Source organism: Callithrix jacchus, chromosome 15 (genome assembly GCF_049354715.1).
Source record: "Callithrix jacchus isolate 240 chromosome 15, calJac240_pri, whole genome shotgun sequence".
In the NCBI taxonomy this organism is placed as follows: domain Eukaryota; kingdom Metazoa; phylum Chordata; class Mammalia; order Primates; family Cebidae; genus Callithrix; species Callithrix jacchus.
The window spans coordinates 102,312,716-102,330,052 of record NC_133516.1 but is presented as its reverse complement, the minus strand read 5'-3'; the positions used below and the strand labels follow the sequence as shown (position 1 = coordinate 102,330,052).

The 17,337-nt window shown below is 38.9% G+C and overlaps 1 protein-coding gene and 1 pseudogene across 19 annotated transcripts in view; one reads left to right on the top strand and one right to left on the bottom strand.

The window, feature by feature from the left end:
- Positions 1-17,337, bottom strand: part of NECTIN3 (nectin cell adhesion molecule 3) — a 134,988-nt gene that overhangs the window by 91,427 nt on the left and 26,224 nt on the right. The gene's annotated exons all lie outside the window — the stretch shown is intronic.
- Positions 1,951-2,848, top strand: LOC108588530 (large ribosomal subunit protein eL6 pseudogene; annotated as a pseudogene).

Sequence of the window (17,337 nt, the reverse complement as noted above, 5' to 3'; positions counted from 1 at the left end):
CTTCTGAGTAAGATCTTCCCCTATGGAATCTTAAAATGTGGAGAAACAGATTTCTGTTGTGGCTCTTAAACCAAACTCCAAATTAGAATGCCTCATTACTCAGAGACTACCAATCTTTGAGCCTATTACTTCATCCCTCTACTTTTCACATGAAGCTGAGTTTAACTGGAGAGCAGAAAGATCCTGGAGAAACATAAATGTTTATTATTAAAGACCTAAATTTAAAGTAAGTTCATCACTACTGGTAATGTAAGTCTAGAATACAAAGTGGCAAAAAAATAGCAGATAACTGAATCTTCAATATCTAGCAAGAAACTAACCTTGTCATAAGGTGGTCCTGGCTACTGCACACTCTCTAGAGTGTGCGAAGGAAAACCATGATAAAATGGGATACCCTGTTTCTACTCTGTCTTCCTGCTTTAAAAGTTTAGTTTTGTATCATTAGCTAATTAAGTAAATTGAACTTATTATTCTTTCAGAGAGAGAGAGAGGATTTATTCCCCTATCTGTAGCTCTGCAAAAACACTATATCCATGAAAACACAGTCTTTGGAGTCTTCAAGTGTATTTGAATAGTCATTCAGTCAGTATTTACAGAGTGCCTTGGAGATACAAAGCATTTGGAAATACACACATTCAAGACGCTTGTGACTGAAAAGAAAATGTAGTAACATATATAACTACTATGGGTTATTTAAAAAAACAAAAACAAATGAAGTGAGATCCATATTAGAGATCACACTGAAAGTTTCTGAAAGGAAAATATGAACAAAATGGCATCCATTTCCTTTCTTTCCTCCCTGACTCTCAGCAATGAACCAAGAAGTAACAGAAACCATCACAAACTTTTGATACTATTCTTTTTAAGACTCTGATGCTCTCTTTTACCACATTTCACTTCTCAACCTACAGTAATGACATGCACGTTAGACATTTCAGTTCCCAGGGATCTTTCAAATATTAAGATCTACACAATGGATATGTGCAAATATGCTATAAATGAAACATTTATTTTAGTGTGTGTCCACCTAAACACCAGCTTTGAAAATCTCTAAGATATAAATCCTTTCAGACTCCTCAAAATTATTTTAAATTTTGAGGAAACTAATAAAATATACATCAATAAACTAGCAATATAATAGCATAGAGTTATCCTCAAAAAATTCATCACAAATACATTTCAACAAAACAGATTCTGGATGAATCAAATTTATCACCAGCACATTCAGTAATTAACCTGACTTGTTTTAAACAGATAGGTAAGTCATGTCAACTTTGAAAATATAACAAAAAGGTTTTTCAATAAAATCTCCCAACAGTACTCAAAACAGAAATAAGCATGTAAGAATAAAGCCAGGTGAATTAAATAACATTCTTAACACTATAAACTGCAACCAAATATCAGAGTATGAAAGAATCTCTAACTTCATCTCGTGTCATAACTAGAAATAATAATTCTGGTATTAAAGGTTTCTATATTCTAAGGAGAACCTGGGTTACATGCCAAAAATTGGTTGAGAAAACCAACCATTTCTTCATCATTGATTTATCAATATGTGTTGGATGAACACTTTGTGCCAGGCACTGCTGTAGGTGCTGAGCCCTTAGAGAGTTTGCATTTTAACGGGGAAACAATTAGCAAGGAAGTAAAAATACAGAGAAGACAGGTGTAAATGTCAAGGATCCATCGTGCATTCAAACATTTAAATTGAGTAGCATCAATAAAGTTGGCCAGGGAAGAAGGAAGAGAACCAAGAGGGCATCCTACACATTAAGTGAAGAAAGTACCGAGAAGACAGTGGTCAGTTATTCCAAATGTTGCCAAGAGTTGAAATAAAAAATAAAATAAAACAATGATAAGTAACCACCAAATTTAGCAACTGTTTTGGTGGAGTGGTGAGAATAAAAGCTTGATTTGAAATAAGAGACTTCCTCTTTCCCATCTTGCAAGATGGCTGGTGAAAAAGCTGAGAAGCCGGATACTAAAGAGAAGAAACCTTCCTGAAGCCAAGAAGGCTGATGCTGGTAGCAAAGTGAGAAAGGGTAGCCTCAAGGCTAAAAAGCCCAAGAAGGGGAAGCCCCATTGCAGCCGCAATCCTGTTCTTGTCAGAGGAATTGGCAGGTATTCCCGATCTGCCATGTATTCCAGAAAAGCCTTGTACAAGAGGAAGTACTCAGCGGCTAAATCCAAGGTTGAAAAGAAAAAGAAAGAGAAGGTTCTTGCAACTGTTACAAAACCCGTTGGTGGTGACAAAAACAGCGGCACCCCGGTGGTTAAACTTCGCAAAATGCCTAGGTATTATCCTACTGAAGATGTGCCTCGAAAGCTGTTGAGCCACGGCAAAAAACCCTTTAGTCAGCACGTGAGAAAACCGCGAGCCAGCATTACCCCCGGGACCATTCTGATCATCCTCACTGGTCGCCACAGGGGCAAGAGGGTGGTTTTCCTGAAGCAGCTGGCTAGTGGCTTGTTACTTGTGACTGGACCTCTGGTCCTCAATCGAGTTCCTCTACGGAACGCACCAGAAATTTGTCATTGCCACCTCAACCAAAATTGATATCAGCAATGTAAAAATTCCAAAACATCTTACTGATGCTTATTTTAAGAAGAAGCAGCTGCAGAAGCCCAGACACCAGGAAGGTGAGATCTTCGACACAGAAAAAGAGAAATACGAGATAACAGAGCAGCGCAAGATTGATCAGAAAGCTGTGGACTCACAAGTTTTACCAAAAATCAAAGCTATTCCTCAGCTCCAGGGCTACCTGCGATCTGTGTTTGCCCTGACAAATGGAATTTATCCTCACAAATTGGTGTTTTAAATGTCCTAATAATCTAATTAAATAACTGATTACCTTTAAAAAAAAATAAAGAAAGAAATAAGAGACTTCTCCTTTCAGACTTGGAGTAACAAGATTTATCCTTTTGCCTGAAATAACCATTTCAAGATAATAGTCAACAAGCAACAAAGTTCTGATCCCTCAGACACAGTAGACAAACAAGGTGAAGCACAAGGACAGAGAAACTAGGGCTAAGCAGTCTTTGAGTTATATCCAAAATTGTACTGAAGGTTCTAGTTAGTACAATCAAGCAAGGAAAATAAATTAAAAAAAAATCCAAATCAGAAAGGAACAAATGAAATGTCTTTATTCATGGAAAACACAATTGTCTTTTGAGAAAATATGGTAGAATCTACAACTAAGTTACTAGGACAAGGGTGTTCAGCAAGGACAGTAGTAGTCCTTATGCAGGACCTAAGACCAATATACACATATCAATTGTATTTCTATGCATTAGTAGCAGAAAATTAGAAATCAAAAATTATAAAACATTGCTACCTAGAATAGCATCAAAAGAAGAAAATAAGGGCTGGGCACAATGGCTCACACCTATAATCCCAACAGTTTGGGAGGGTGAGGAAGGCAAATTGCTTGAGCTCAGGAATTCGAGACCAGCCTGGGCAACATGACCCAACCCTGTCTCTACAAAAACTACGAAAGTTATACAGGCACAGTGGCTCGCCCCAGCTATTCAGGAGGCTGAAGTGGAAGGATCACTTGAGCCTGGGAGGCAGAAGTTGCAATGAGCCGAGATCACGTCACCGCACTCCAGCCTCACAGAGCAAGATCCTGTCACCAAAAATAAGTAAGAAAAAAGATGAACTATGGATAAATCTGACCAAAGGTGTGAAAAAACTGTATAGTTAAACTATAAAATTTGCTGAGAGAAATTAAAGAATATCTAAAGAAATGGAGAGACAGACTTTATTCAGGGATCAGAAGATACAATATTGTTAACACTAATTCTCTTTAAATTGATCTACAGATTTAACACAATCAAATTCCCATGTTTATTCAAAACTGTCAAGGTGTTCCAAAATTGATCTAGAAATGCAAATATCTGTGATCTTAGGTTAGGCAAGTATTTCTTACGCATGTCACTAAAATCACAATGAGTGGATTTCATCAAAATAAATTCTGCCCTTCAATCCCGAAGCCCCTAATTAGGAGAAAATTGTTACAAAAACATGCATCTGGTAAAGGATTTATATCTGATAAGAACCAAAAGATATAAACAACTCCCAAAACACAATAAAAAGACAAACAAGCCAATAAAAAATGAGCAAAAGAGGCTGAGTGTAGTGGCTCATGACCAACTCCAGCACTCTGAGAAGCCAAAGCAGGAGGACTGCTTGAGCCAAGGAGTTTGAGACCACTCTGGCCAACATAGTGAGACCCCATCTCTACAAAAAGTAAAAATTAGCTGGACATAGTGGTGCACACCAGTAGTCCCAGCTACTCAGGAGGCTGAGATGGAAGAATCACTTGAGCCTAGAAGGCCGAAGCTTCAGTGAGCTGCAGTCATACCACTGCACTTCAGCCTTGTAGACAACAGAGCAAGACTCTCTCCCTCCAAAAAAAAAAAACAGAAAAAAAGAAAGAGAAAAAAACATTTAAACAGACATCACCAAAGATGATACATTAATAAGCATATGAAAAGATGATCGCTGGAGGACTCAAGATGGCGCTGTGAGAACAACCCAGGATTGGAGCTCTCGTTGAATCCGCAAACGGTGAGTCGGAGCTGCATTTCCAGACTGATCTTTGTTGCCCACAGAACAGGGAAACTCCCAAGTATAAAAAAGACATGGGACGCCAGTCAGTAGGTCTGCCTGGCGAAGCCGGCAGCCGGGGCGGCAGCGGCCGGCCCTACCCAGCAATCCCCACAGGGCGTGCTTGTCCGGGTGCCCTGTTGAACCGGCAACCTGAGACTTGAGAGGGCTGGACTTGAGACTGAACGAGACTTGGACAGTAGGCCAGCCCAGGGGATTGCAGGGACAGATTGTTTGGGACACCCGGTGGGACCAACAAAACCGCGATTTCAAACTATCCCGAGCAGACGGTCCGAGACGCTCTGTGGGGGAGGGGCGTCCACGACTACCGAAGCAACCCGCCCCAACTGAGATACACGCCCACTGCTGACACAGCCTGCCGTTGCTGAGGCAACACGCTACAACGAAGAGACTCCGCCGCAGGGCATGGCGGAAACCACAGCAGAGCCTGCAGGAACAGGGCGAATCACACAACAGCAGGGCGGAGCCTTGGCAGCCAAACAGTGGCTAATCTGCCTTCTAGCTGGGCAGGACACCTCATTGGACATCGAAAAATACAGCCCGAAACCCCCAACACAGAGCATTTGAGAAAAAAAGGGTTTTTTTTAATGAGCTCTGTTGCAGCAGAATCAAACATAGCAGCGTAACAGCCCTGAATGAACAACAGAGCTCACAGCTCAGCAATGAGCTCCAAAAAAGTACAGACTGTCTCCTCAAGCAGCTCCCTGACCCCTCTATATCCAAAAGACTGACATTTGGCAGGCATCATCCTGGAACAAAGATAGCAGAAAAAGAAATGGGTAGCATCCCTCACTGTGCCACAGCTGCTAGAGGTGCACCCCAGACAAGCAGGGCCTGGAGTGGACCTCAGCAGTCGTACAGCAAAGGGGCTAGGCTGGTAGAAGGAAAACCAAGTAACAGAAATACTTCATCATCAACAATCTGGGTGTCCACTCAGAGACCCAATCGAAAAGTCAGCAACTACGCGGACGACAAGCGGATAAACCCACAAAGATGGGAAGAAACCAGCGAAAAAAGGAGGAAAACACCTGAAACCAGAACACCTCGCCTCCTAGAAAGGACCAAAACTCCTCACCATCAAGGGAACAAAGCTGGACGGAGAATGACTGTGACGAAATGACGGAATTAAACTTCAGAAGGTGGATAATGAGAAACTTTTGTGAGCTAAAAGAACATGTATTAAATCAATGCAAAGAAACTAAGGAACTTAAAAAAAGATATGAGGAAATGATAACAAGAATGGATAACTTAGAGAGGAATATGAATGAATTAAAGAGCTGAAAAACACAATACGAGAACTGCGCGAAGCATGCACAGGTTTCAATAGCCGAACTGACCAAGCAGAAGAAAGAATATCTGAAGTCGAAGACCAACTCAATGAAATTAAACGAGAAACCAAGATTAGAGAAAAAAGCGCAAGAAGGAATGAACAAAGTCTCCAAGAAATGTGGGACTATGTGAAAAGACCTAACCTACGTTTGATAGGTGTACCAGAAGGGGACGAAGAGAATGAATCCAAGCTGAAAAATACTCTTCAGGACATCATCCAGGAAAACTTTCCCCACCTAGCAAGACAAGCCAACACTCAATTGCAGGAAATACAGAGAACACCACAAAGATATTCTGCAAGAAGAGCAACCCCAAGGCACATAATCGTCAGATTCAACAAGGTTGAAATAAAGGAGAAAATACTAAGGGCAGCCAGAAAGAAAGGTCGAGTTACCCACAAAGGGAAGCCCATCAGACTCACAGCAGATCTCTCGGCAGAAACACTACAAGCCAGAAGAGAGTGGGGGCCAACATTCAACATTCTTAAAGAAAAGAACTTTCAACCCAGAATTTCCTATCCAGCCAAACTGAGCTTCAGAAGCGAAGAAAAAATAAAATCCTTTGCGAACAAGCAAGTACTCAGAGATTTTGTCACCACCAGGCCTGCTTTACGAGAGCTCCTACAAGAGGCACTACACATAGAAAGGAACAACCAGTACCAGCCATTCCAAAATCACACTAAAAGTTAAAGAGCATCAACATAATGAAGATTCTACAACAACTAACAGGCAAAACAGCCACGTAGCATCAAAATGGCAGTATCAAATTCACACATAACAATATTAACCCTAAATGTAAATGGACTAAATGCACCAATCAAAAGACACAGACTAGCAAATTGGATAAAAATCCAAAACCCATCAGTGTGCTGTATCCAGGAAACCCATCTCACATGCAAGGATACACGAAGGCTCAAAATAAAGGGATGGAGGAAGATTTACCAAGCAAATGGAGAGCAAAAAAAATCAGGAGTTGCAATTCTCATCTCTGATAAAATAGACTTTAAAGCAACAAAGATCAAAAGAGACAAAGAAGGCCATTACATACTGGTAAAAGGATCAATAAAACGAAGAGCTAACGATCCTAAACATATATAAACCCAACACAGGAGCACCCAGATACATAAGGCAAGTTCTTAATGACTTACAAAGAGACTTAGACTCCCACACAATAATAGTGGGAGACTAACACTCCACTGTCAATACTAGACAGATCAACCAGACAGAAAATCAACAAGGATATCCAGGGCTTGAACTCAGACCTGGAGCAAGCAAACCTGATAGACATTTACAGAACTCTCCACCCCAAATCCACAGAATACACATTCTTCTCAGCACCACATCACACCTACTCTAAAATTGACCACATAATTGGAAGTAAAGCACTGCTCAACAAATGCAAAACAACTGAAATCATAACAAACAGCCTCTCAGACCATAGTGCAATCAAGTTAGAACTCAGAATTCAGAAACCGACCCAGAACCGCACAGCTTCATGGAAACTGAACAACTGGCTCTTGAATGTTGACTGGGTAAACAACGAAATGAAGGCAGAAATAAAGAAGTTCTTCGAAACCAATGAGAACGAAGACACAACGTGCCAGAACCTCTGGGACACATTTAAAGCAGTCTCTAGAGGAAAGTATATAGCAATAAGTGCCCATATGAGGAGAATGGAGAGATCCAAAATTGACACCCTATCGTCAAAATTGAAAGAGCTAGAGGAGCAAGATCAAAAAAACTCAAAACCCAGCAGAAGACAAGAAATAACTAAGATCAGAGCTGAACTGAAGGAGATTGAGACACGAAAAACCCTTCAAAAAAATCAATAAACCCAAGAGCTTGTTTTTTGAAAAGATCAACAAAATAGACAGACCACTAGCCAGATTGATTAAAAATAAAAGAGAGAACAACCAAATAGATGCAATAAAAAATGATAAAGGGGAAATCACCACAGATTCCACAGAAATTCAAACCATCATCAGAGAATATTACAAACAACTCTATGCACATAAACTAGTAAACCTGGAAGAAATGGATAAATTCCTGGACTCCTGTGTCCTCCCAAGCCTAAACCAGGAGGAAGCTGAAACTATGAATAGACCAATAACAAGGGCAGAAGTCGAGGCAGCAATTAACAGCCTACCACACAAAAAAAGCCCAGGTCCAGACGGGTTCACAGCCAAATTCTACCAGACACACAAAGAGGAGCTGGTACCATTCCTTCTAAAACTATTTCAAACAATCCAAAAAGAGGGAATCCTTCCCAAATCATTTTACGAGACCAACATCATCCTGATACCAAAACCCGGCAGAGACCCAACAAGAAAAGAAAACTTCAGGCCAATATCCATGATGAACATAGATGCAAAAATCTTCAATAAAATACTGGCAAGCCGAATGCAACAGCAAATCAAAAAACTTATTCACCATGATCAAGTAGGATTCATCCCGGGGATGCAAGGCTGGTTCAACATACGCAAGTCTATAAACATAATTCACCACATAAACAGAACCAAAAACAAAAACCACATGATTATCTCAATTGACGCAGGGAAGACATTTGACAAAATTCAACAGCCCTTTATGCTAAAAACCCTCAATAAACTCGGTATCGATGGAACGTATCTCAAAGTAATAAAAGCTATTTATGACAAACCAACAGCCAATATCATACTGAATGGGCAAAAACTGGAAGCATTCCCTTTAAAATCTGGCACTAGACAAGGATGTCCTCTCTCACCACTCCTATTCAATATAGTTCTGGAAGTTCTAGCCAGAGCAATCAGGCAAGAAAAAGAAATAAAGGGTATTCAAATAGGAAAGGTGGAAGCCAAATTGTCTCTATTTGCAGACGACATGATAGTATACCTAGAAGACCCCATCACCTCAGCCCAAAAACTCCTGAAACTGATAAGGAACTTCAGCAAAGTCTCAGGATATAAAATCAATGTGCAAAAATCACAAGCATTCGTCTACACCAATAACAGACTTAAAGAAAGCCAAATCAAGAACGAACTGCCATTCTCAATTGCTACAAAAAGAATAAAATACCTTGGAATACAACTCACAAGGAACGTAAGGGACCTCTTCAAGGAGAACTACAAACCACTGCTCAACGAAATCAGAGAGGACACAAACAGATGGAGAAACATTCCATGTTCATGGTTAGGAAGAATTAATATCGTGAAAATGGCTATACTGCCCAAAGTAATTTACAGAATCAACGCTATCCCCATCAAGCTACCATTGACTTTCTTCACAGAACTGGAAAAAACCACCATGAACTTCATATGGAACCAAAAGAGAGCCCACATAGCCAAGTCAATTCTAACCAAAAAGAACACAGCGGGGGGGCATCACACTACCGGATTTCAAACTATACTACAAGGCTACAGTAATCAAAACAGCATGGTACTGGTACCAAAACAGAGATACAGACCAATGGAGCAAAACAGAGGCACCGGAGGCAACACAACATATCTACAACTATACAATCTTTGATAAACCTGACAAAAACAAGCAAGGGGGAAACGATTCCCTGTTTAACAAATGGTGTTGGGAAAACTGGCTAGCCATGTGCAGAAAGCAGAAACTGGACCCCTTCCTGACACCTTACACTAAAATTAACTCCAGATGGATTACAGACTTAAACATAAGACCTGGCACCATAAAAACCCTAGAAGGAAATCTAGGCAAGACTATCCAGGACATAGGAGTAGGCAAGGACTTCATGAACAAAACACCAAAAGCATTGGCAACAAACGCCAAAATACACAAATGGGACCTAATAAAACTCCACAGCTTCTGCACGTCAAAAGAAACAGTCACTAGAGTGGATCGGCAACCAACAGAATGGGAAAAAATTTTTGCAGTTTACCCATCTGACAAAGGGCTGATATCCAGAATTTACAAAGAACTCAAACGGATTTACAGGAAAAAAACAAACAAGCCTATTCAAAAGTGGGCAAAGAATATGAACAGACACTTTACGAAAGAAGACATATATGAGGCCAACAATCATATGAAAAAATGCTCATCGTCACTGGTCATCAGAGAGATGCAAATCAAAACCACATTGAGATACCATCTCACGCCAGTTAGAATGGTGATCATTAAAAAATCTGGAGACAACAGATGCTGGAGAGGATGTGGAGAAAAAGGAACACTTTTACACTGTTGGTGGGAGTGTAAATTAGTTCAACCATTGTGGAAGACAGTGTGGCGATTCCTCAAGGCCTTAGAAATAGAAATTCCATTTGACCCAGCAATCCCATTACTGGGTATCTATCCAAAAGACTATAAATTGTTCTACTATGAGGACACATGTACACGAATGTTCACTGCAGCACTGTTTACAATAGCAAAGACCTGGAATCAACCCAAATGCCCATTGATAATAGACTGGATTGGAAAAATGTGGCACATATACACCATGGAATATTATGCAGCAATCAGAAATGATGAGTTTGTGTCATTTGTAGGGACATGGATGAATCTGGAGAACGTCATCCTCAGCAAACTGACACAAGAACAGAAAATGAAACACCGCATATTCTCACTCATAGGTGGGTGATGAAGAATGAGAACACGTGGACACAGAAAGGGGAGTACTAAACACTGGGGTCTATTGGGGGGAAAAGGGGAGGGCCAGTGGGAGGGGGAGGTGGGGAGGGATAGCCTGGGGAGAAATGCCAAATGTGGGTGAAGGGGAGAAGGAAAGAAAAGCACACTGCCATGTGTGTTCCTACGCAACTGTCTTACATGCTCTGCTCATGTACCCCAAAACCTAAAATCCAATAAAAAATTAAAAAAAAAAAAAGATGATCAACATCATTAAGGAAATGTAAATTAAAACTGCAATAAGGTACTACTACAATAGCCATAAGGGTGCACAAAAATTAAGTTATGAAGAAAATATGGATGAATTGGAACTCTTCTACATTGCTGTAAAATGTAAAATGGTAAAAACCACACTGGAATACATTTAGCAGTCTCTTAAAGTTAAACATACCATATGATTCAGCCATATCATTCCTGTGTCTTTATCCATCAGAAAACAAAGCATTTGTCCATACAAAGACTTATACACTTGTAGACCAATGTTCATAGCGGCTTTGTTTGTATACCTAAAAACTAGCAACAATCCAAAAGCCCATCAAGAGATGAATGAATACAGAAATTGTGGTAAACCCATACAATGAAATATTAGTCAACAACACAAAAGGACATCCAAATAGGAATGGGGCAACTTCCCCAAGTTGATAAAGAACATCTAAAAAATACCCACAGGCAACATTATACTTAATGTCAAGAAACTAGAATCTTTCCTACTAAGATCAGAAACAAGCAAGGATGTCACCTCTCACTATTCCTTTTTCAATATCACACTAGAAGTCCCTATTAAAGTAGTAAGACAAGAAAAGGCAATAAAAGTATACTGATTATAAAGAAATAATACTGTCATTGTTTTGTGGGTGACAAAAAAAAAAAAAAACTCCTGGAACTAATAATCAGTTATAGCAGAATTACAGAATACAAAGTTAATAAACAAAAGTCAGGCCGGGTTCAGTGGCTCATGCCAGTAATCCTGTAACTTTGGGAGGCCGAGGGAGGCGGATCACGAGGTCAGGAGATGGAAACCATCCTGGCCAACATGGTGAAACCTTGTCTCTACTAAAAATACAAAAATTAGCTGGGCGTGGTGGCAACGTGCCTGTAGTCCCAGCTACTCAGCAGGTTGAGGCAGGAGAATCCCCTGAACCTGGGAGGTGGAGGCTGCAGTGAGCTGGGATTGCACCACTGCACTTCAGCCTGGTGACAGAGTTGAGATTCTTTCTGAAAAAAAAAAAAAAAAAATTCTGCTCTGCGAAACACACTATAAAGAGAATTAAAAGATAAGCCATGCTTAGTTACTAATCTTGAATTAATTATAGCAGCATTAACCAGCCTTCAGCTACCTGAGTGGAGGCGTGAAGAACGCACAGAGCAAGATTTAACCCAGGTTGGACATTTTACCAGACATGCACAATTTAAAAGAGAAAAGGCAAAGGAGTTGACGGTGTAGACAAATAAGTGGTTTTAATGATGGATGACGAACTTCAACTTGGTCAAGAAGGTGGGGAGGAAGTAAGATGAAAGGATTATAAAAACCAATATAGCTAAAGAATTATTGTAACTGAGGTACTAAGCAGGATGAGGTGGAAAATGGGAGATGATAGCTGGATAGTGGAAAAGTTCATTTCTCTGGGACTCAGTCTTAATGTTTATAAAATGTCTCATCGCTTTATATTTGTATATTCTTGAAAACTGTCAAAAAGCTTTTATATACACCATTTCATTTGATCTCCACATCCCAACCCTTGCCCCTAAAAAAGTCACCCTATTAGGTGAAGGTAATTTTTTTTTCCATATGATGGATCAAGAATATAAATAGTAAAGAACAGTATCATTTGCCATAGTTCACAGGATCAGGGAAGACTTTCCTGATGTGACATTTAAGCTATACCTTGAAGGCTCATATTTTCATAGGCTGAGAAGACAATTTTCATGTTAAGCAAGGATTCAGTATGAGGCCAAAATATATAAGTACAAGTAAGACCAGAAAGGAAGGTTTAATACAAAATAAGAAAGGACAATAATCAGAAATGGCACAAAGAACTAGAACTAAAGTCTTACAATTATCCTCTGGTACACTGCTTGGCATCTTCTAAAACAGTACTGTCTCAGAGACACAGCCACATGTGGCTATTAAAAATTAAATAAAATTAAATTAGATTTTTGGTTACAAGCCATATTTCAAGTACTCAATTTCCACAATTGGCTAGTGACAAGTGTACTGAATAGTATAGCTATGTAACATTTGCATCACTGCAGAAAGTTCTAGATAACACAATTCTAGAATAGAAGTTCAATAAGTCAACTTCCTTTCTAAATACAGGTTGGCAGGTTTTCATAAAACCAAAAAATTCAGCTTCAAAAGAATTAATTTTTTAAAGTTTACATTTCTATAGTAACTTACCATAACCAATATAGAGAGTAACAGGAACACAAAATAGCAAATTTCTACTAAACTATTTTCTACACATGAACACTAACTATTAAGTTAATCCTAATGTATCATGGTATCTTTAATAATCTCTAGCAATTTCAGGCTTTTATAAAATGCTTTTTAAAATGAAGTCTTAACAATCACTATGTTTTAACTTCAAATAAGGACAGTACCTTAATTTAACCAACCAACATAAGGGTTCTCCTTAGTTGAATTTACTATATGGCTAAAAGCACAGTCTTCATATTTTCAGAAGAGAAGCACAAAACTTTAGATCAGAATGAGGCCTTAGAGGATATCCAATATACCCTCATTCTACAGAGACAGTGATTTGCTGTTATGATATGACTAGTTAGTGGCAAAACAAAGAGAAGAAGAAGCCTCCTAGCTTTCAACGGTTGTCTTCCCAACTCCCTCATGCTGAGCGCAAAATGAGTAAAACTGAATGTTTTATAAAAAGAAAATCTAGAAGAGCTACTAGTTGGGACATTCAAAAACTCAATGATTTCCAAAATACAAAGATAAAGAGGTACTGCAGTTCTTAAATCAAGCACCATGCAAGCAAAATGCAGAGATAGAGTTCTGTAACAATGATTCAGATTCTACTCTTTCCATTCCCACTTCAACCTGTGAAATTTTGCAATTTTAAAATACTAATGAATTATGTAAAAAATAATTTTAGTTTTTAAAAAAGTTTTAAATTTAGTTTAAATTACTAAATATTAAAATGAGTTTTAAACTTAATAATAAAATGTATTCCCAAGAATATTACAATAATTATATTAAAGGTTGAGTATTCCTTACCTGAAATGCTTAGGATACAAAGTGTTTTGAATTTGGTGTGGTTTTTTTTTTTTTTTTTTTAATTTTCAAATATTTGCATATATATGCAAGATATCTTGGGAATAGGACCAAAACCTAAACAGAAAATTCATCTATGTTTCATATACACCTTATACATATAGCTTGATTATACACAATATTTTTTAAAATTTTGTGCATGAAACCAAGTTTGTGTGCATGGAACCATCAGAGAACAAAGGTGTCAGCTGTGGAATGTTTCAAATTTTGGAGCACATCAGATTTTGTGAACTTGTAAATATCTTCTCAGAAATTGACATTTAAGAAACTAGCACTTTAAAGACAAAAAAAATCTATAAACGATAGCCTTCTATAGTGGTTCATGTAAAAATTTATATACCCACATGTCAACATTCATTAATAATCCAAGAATCTCAAACTTGCTGTTTTAAAGGAGGTACCTCTAAACAATTACAAAGGGAAATATGGTTCAGTAATATATACACTTCTAAGACCTAAGAACGAGATTTAAAACTGTAAACGAGTAACAGAATGAAACAAAAAAAGCAAGAACTTTGGAGTTGGACTTAGATTCAAGAACACAGTGTGATTATGGGTCCTTGAGCTGTTTTATTACCTATAAAATAGGACTATTATCACCTCATTAACAAGGTCTCAGTAAAATTTAAAATAAAGCACTCAAACATGGGAATAGGTACAAACTAAGCACCAAAGGAAGAACCACTAGAACTGTTTCAGGTCCGGTTGAAACTAAAGCCTGATTCTGTAGTGGCACTAATCTACATGGCTATATGATTTCTGTTTTGTGCCTCCAACCCTAGCATCACTAGCAGCAGCTAAGAGGTAAGCACAGAGAATGTATAGAGCTACGCTGATCCATAGTTAAATTTTGCAAGGCTGGTGTGATTGCAAAAATGTCTGAGCCATGCAGACACTCTAAGACAACTCAAGGTTGAAGAAAAAAGTGTTTGCTAATATAGGCAAAATACAGGATGCACATAGCACATATTAAGAATTCAAATATTTATTGAATTTCACTCATGGAATATAAAGTATTAATACTATGTACTACAACACAGAAGACTGTACAGCTGCAGCTTCCTAGAGCTGATAATCTAGAAAAGAAAATAAGCGCAGTGGCTCAAGCCTGTAATCCCAGCACTTTGGGAGGCCGAGGCGGGTGGATCACGAGGTCAACAGATCGAGACCATCCTGGTCAATATGGTGAAACCCCGTCTCTACTAAAAATACAAAAAAAATTAGCTGGGCATGGTGGCGTGTGCCTGTAATCCCAGCTACTCGGGAGGCTGAGGCAGGAGAATTGCCTGAACCCAGGAGGCGGAGGTTGCAGTGAGCCGAGATGGCGCCATTGCACTCCAGCCTGGGTAACAAGACCGAAACTCCGTCTCAAAAAAAAAAAAAAAGAAAAGAAGACACACAAGGCAATGAACGCTATGGCTATAGTGATGACTTAATTTGTTAACCAAGCCAAAATATTGTTTAGAGAAACATTATTAATAATTTTATCACAATAGTGTAAACCTAGATATTCCAAGGAAAATGGGGACATACTATCCTTATGAGAGCCCCCAGTTAAGGGTACAAACTTGAAAACATAGTTACAAAAAGGAATGAGAAAAGTGTGTAGTATAAGAAAAGCTACATGTACAAAGTAACATTTTTTTTTCAGCTACAACTAAAGGAGTCATTCTAATTTTATCTGGGAAGTTGTAGGAGATCAGTAGCATTTATGCTGGATATTTGGTGAGGTGAAATTTTCCAGGCAGAGTAAAGCACTAAACGAAAAACAAAAACAGAGAGATTCACAGAAACAGAAAATACAAGTGTCAGTAACAAAATGAAAGGCAATAAGGCCAGAAAGGCAAGTTCTTAATTCAGTTTGTTTGCTCATCCATTTTTGTTTTGTTTTTTTAACTAACATTTATTTAACAACCTACCTGTGTGGATCATTTCTGCCAAGGAAGGACAAAGGAGATGAAGCATGCTCCTTACCTTGGGGAGCTTAAAGTATAGCAAGGAGGAGAAACAGAATACTGTAGGCTGAAAATACAGGAAGTCAAAAAATTAGCAAGAGTATAGGAAAATTGGTCTAACAATTTACATATTATACTGGAAAAAAAGAGAGCACAGATACAGAAAGGATAATTAAATTAGGTGAAGGAAACCTGGAAGTATTATCTTATTTGGAAAAAAGGAGTCTCTGAAAATGTAAGTTAAAGGTCTCAGGATGAAATGACAGTGGATTATCCAGGTAGATCCCAAATCCAATGACAAGTGTCCTTACAGAAGATATACAGAGAAAAGGCCATGTAAAGACACAGGAAGAGACTGGAGTTATGTAGCCACAAGCCAAGGAATGCCTGTAGCCACCAGAGCTGAAAGAAGCACAGAAGAGAATCTCCCTTAGAGCCTCTGGAAGGAACATGGCTTGATTTTGAAACAGGATGCATAGCACAAATTACGGACTTCTGCGCTCCTGAACTGTGTGAGGACATACTTGTTTTAAGTCGCCAGTTTGGGCCGGCGCGGTGGCTCAAACCTGTAATCCCAGCACTTTGGGAGTGGATCACGAGGTCAAGAGATTGAGACCATCCTGGTCAACATGGTGAAACCCCATCTCTACTAAAAATACAAAAAATTAGCTGGGCATAGTGGCGCATGCCTGTAATCCCAGCTACTCAGGAGGCTGAGACAGGAGAATTGCCTGAACCCAGGAGGCGGAGGTTGCGGTGAGCCGAGATCGCGCCATTGCACTCCAGCCTGGGTAACAAGAGCGAAACTCCGCTGTCTCAAAAAAAGAAAAAAAAAAAGAGTGTACTGCACTAAATTTGACATAATACCCAAAACAACAATAGTAATATGAACAGAAACAGGGAAGATGTTCAGACTTGCATACTGCTCAAAAGTCCTAGAATCAATGCTAGTTTAAAAGTATTTCTTTTTTGCTCTGTTCTAAAATCCAGATAACTTTACAGATTAAAAGCAAAGAACTAGACAATTATAAACTCAATAGCTTCTGACTTCCTCATCTAGAAAAGCAAGGATCTAGACTAGAAAACTGGTTTTCAAATTGATCTCCATGTCCAATTCTCCTAAGGTAACTCAAGGAAAAGGTGGGGGAAAGTACTACAAATGAGAATTTCAAAGCACAAGGCTTACAGCTTCTATCAGGGCAGCTTCACTTTCATACATGTAAAATTTATATATATATATGTATTAGTCCTTTTTCATGCAGCTGATAAAGACATATGACGTGGCAATTTACTACAGGAAGAAGTTTAATGGAGAACTCATAGTTCCATGGGGTTGGAGAAGCCTCAATCAGGGTGGAAGGCAAGGAGAAGCAAGTCACATCTTACATGGATGGCAGCAGGCACAGAGAGCTTGTGCAGTGAAACTCCCCTTTTTAAAACCATCAGATATTGTGAGACTTATTCACCATTATGAGAACAGCACAGGAAAGACCTGCCCCCATTATTCAATTA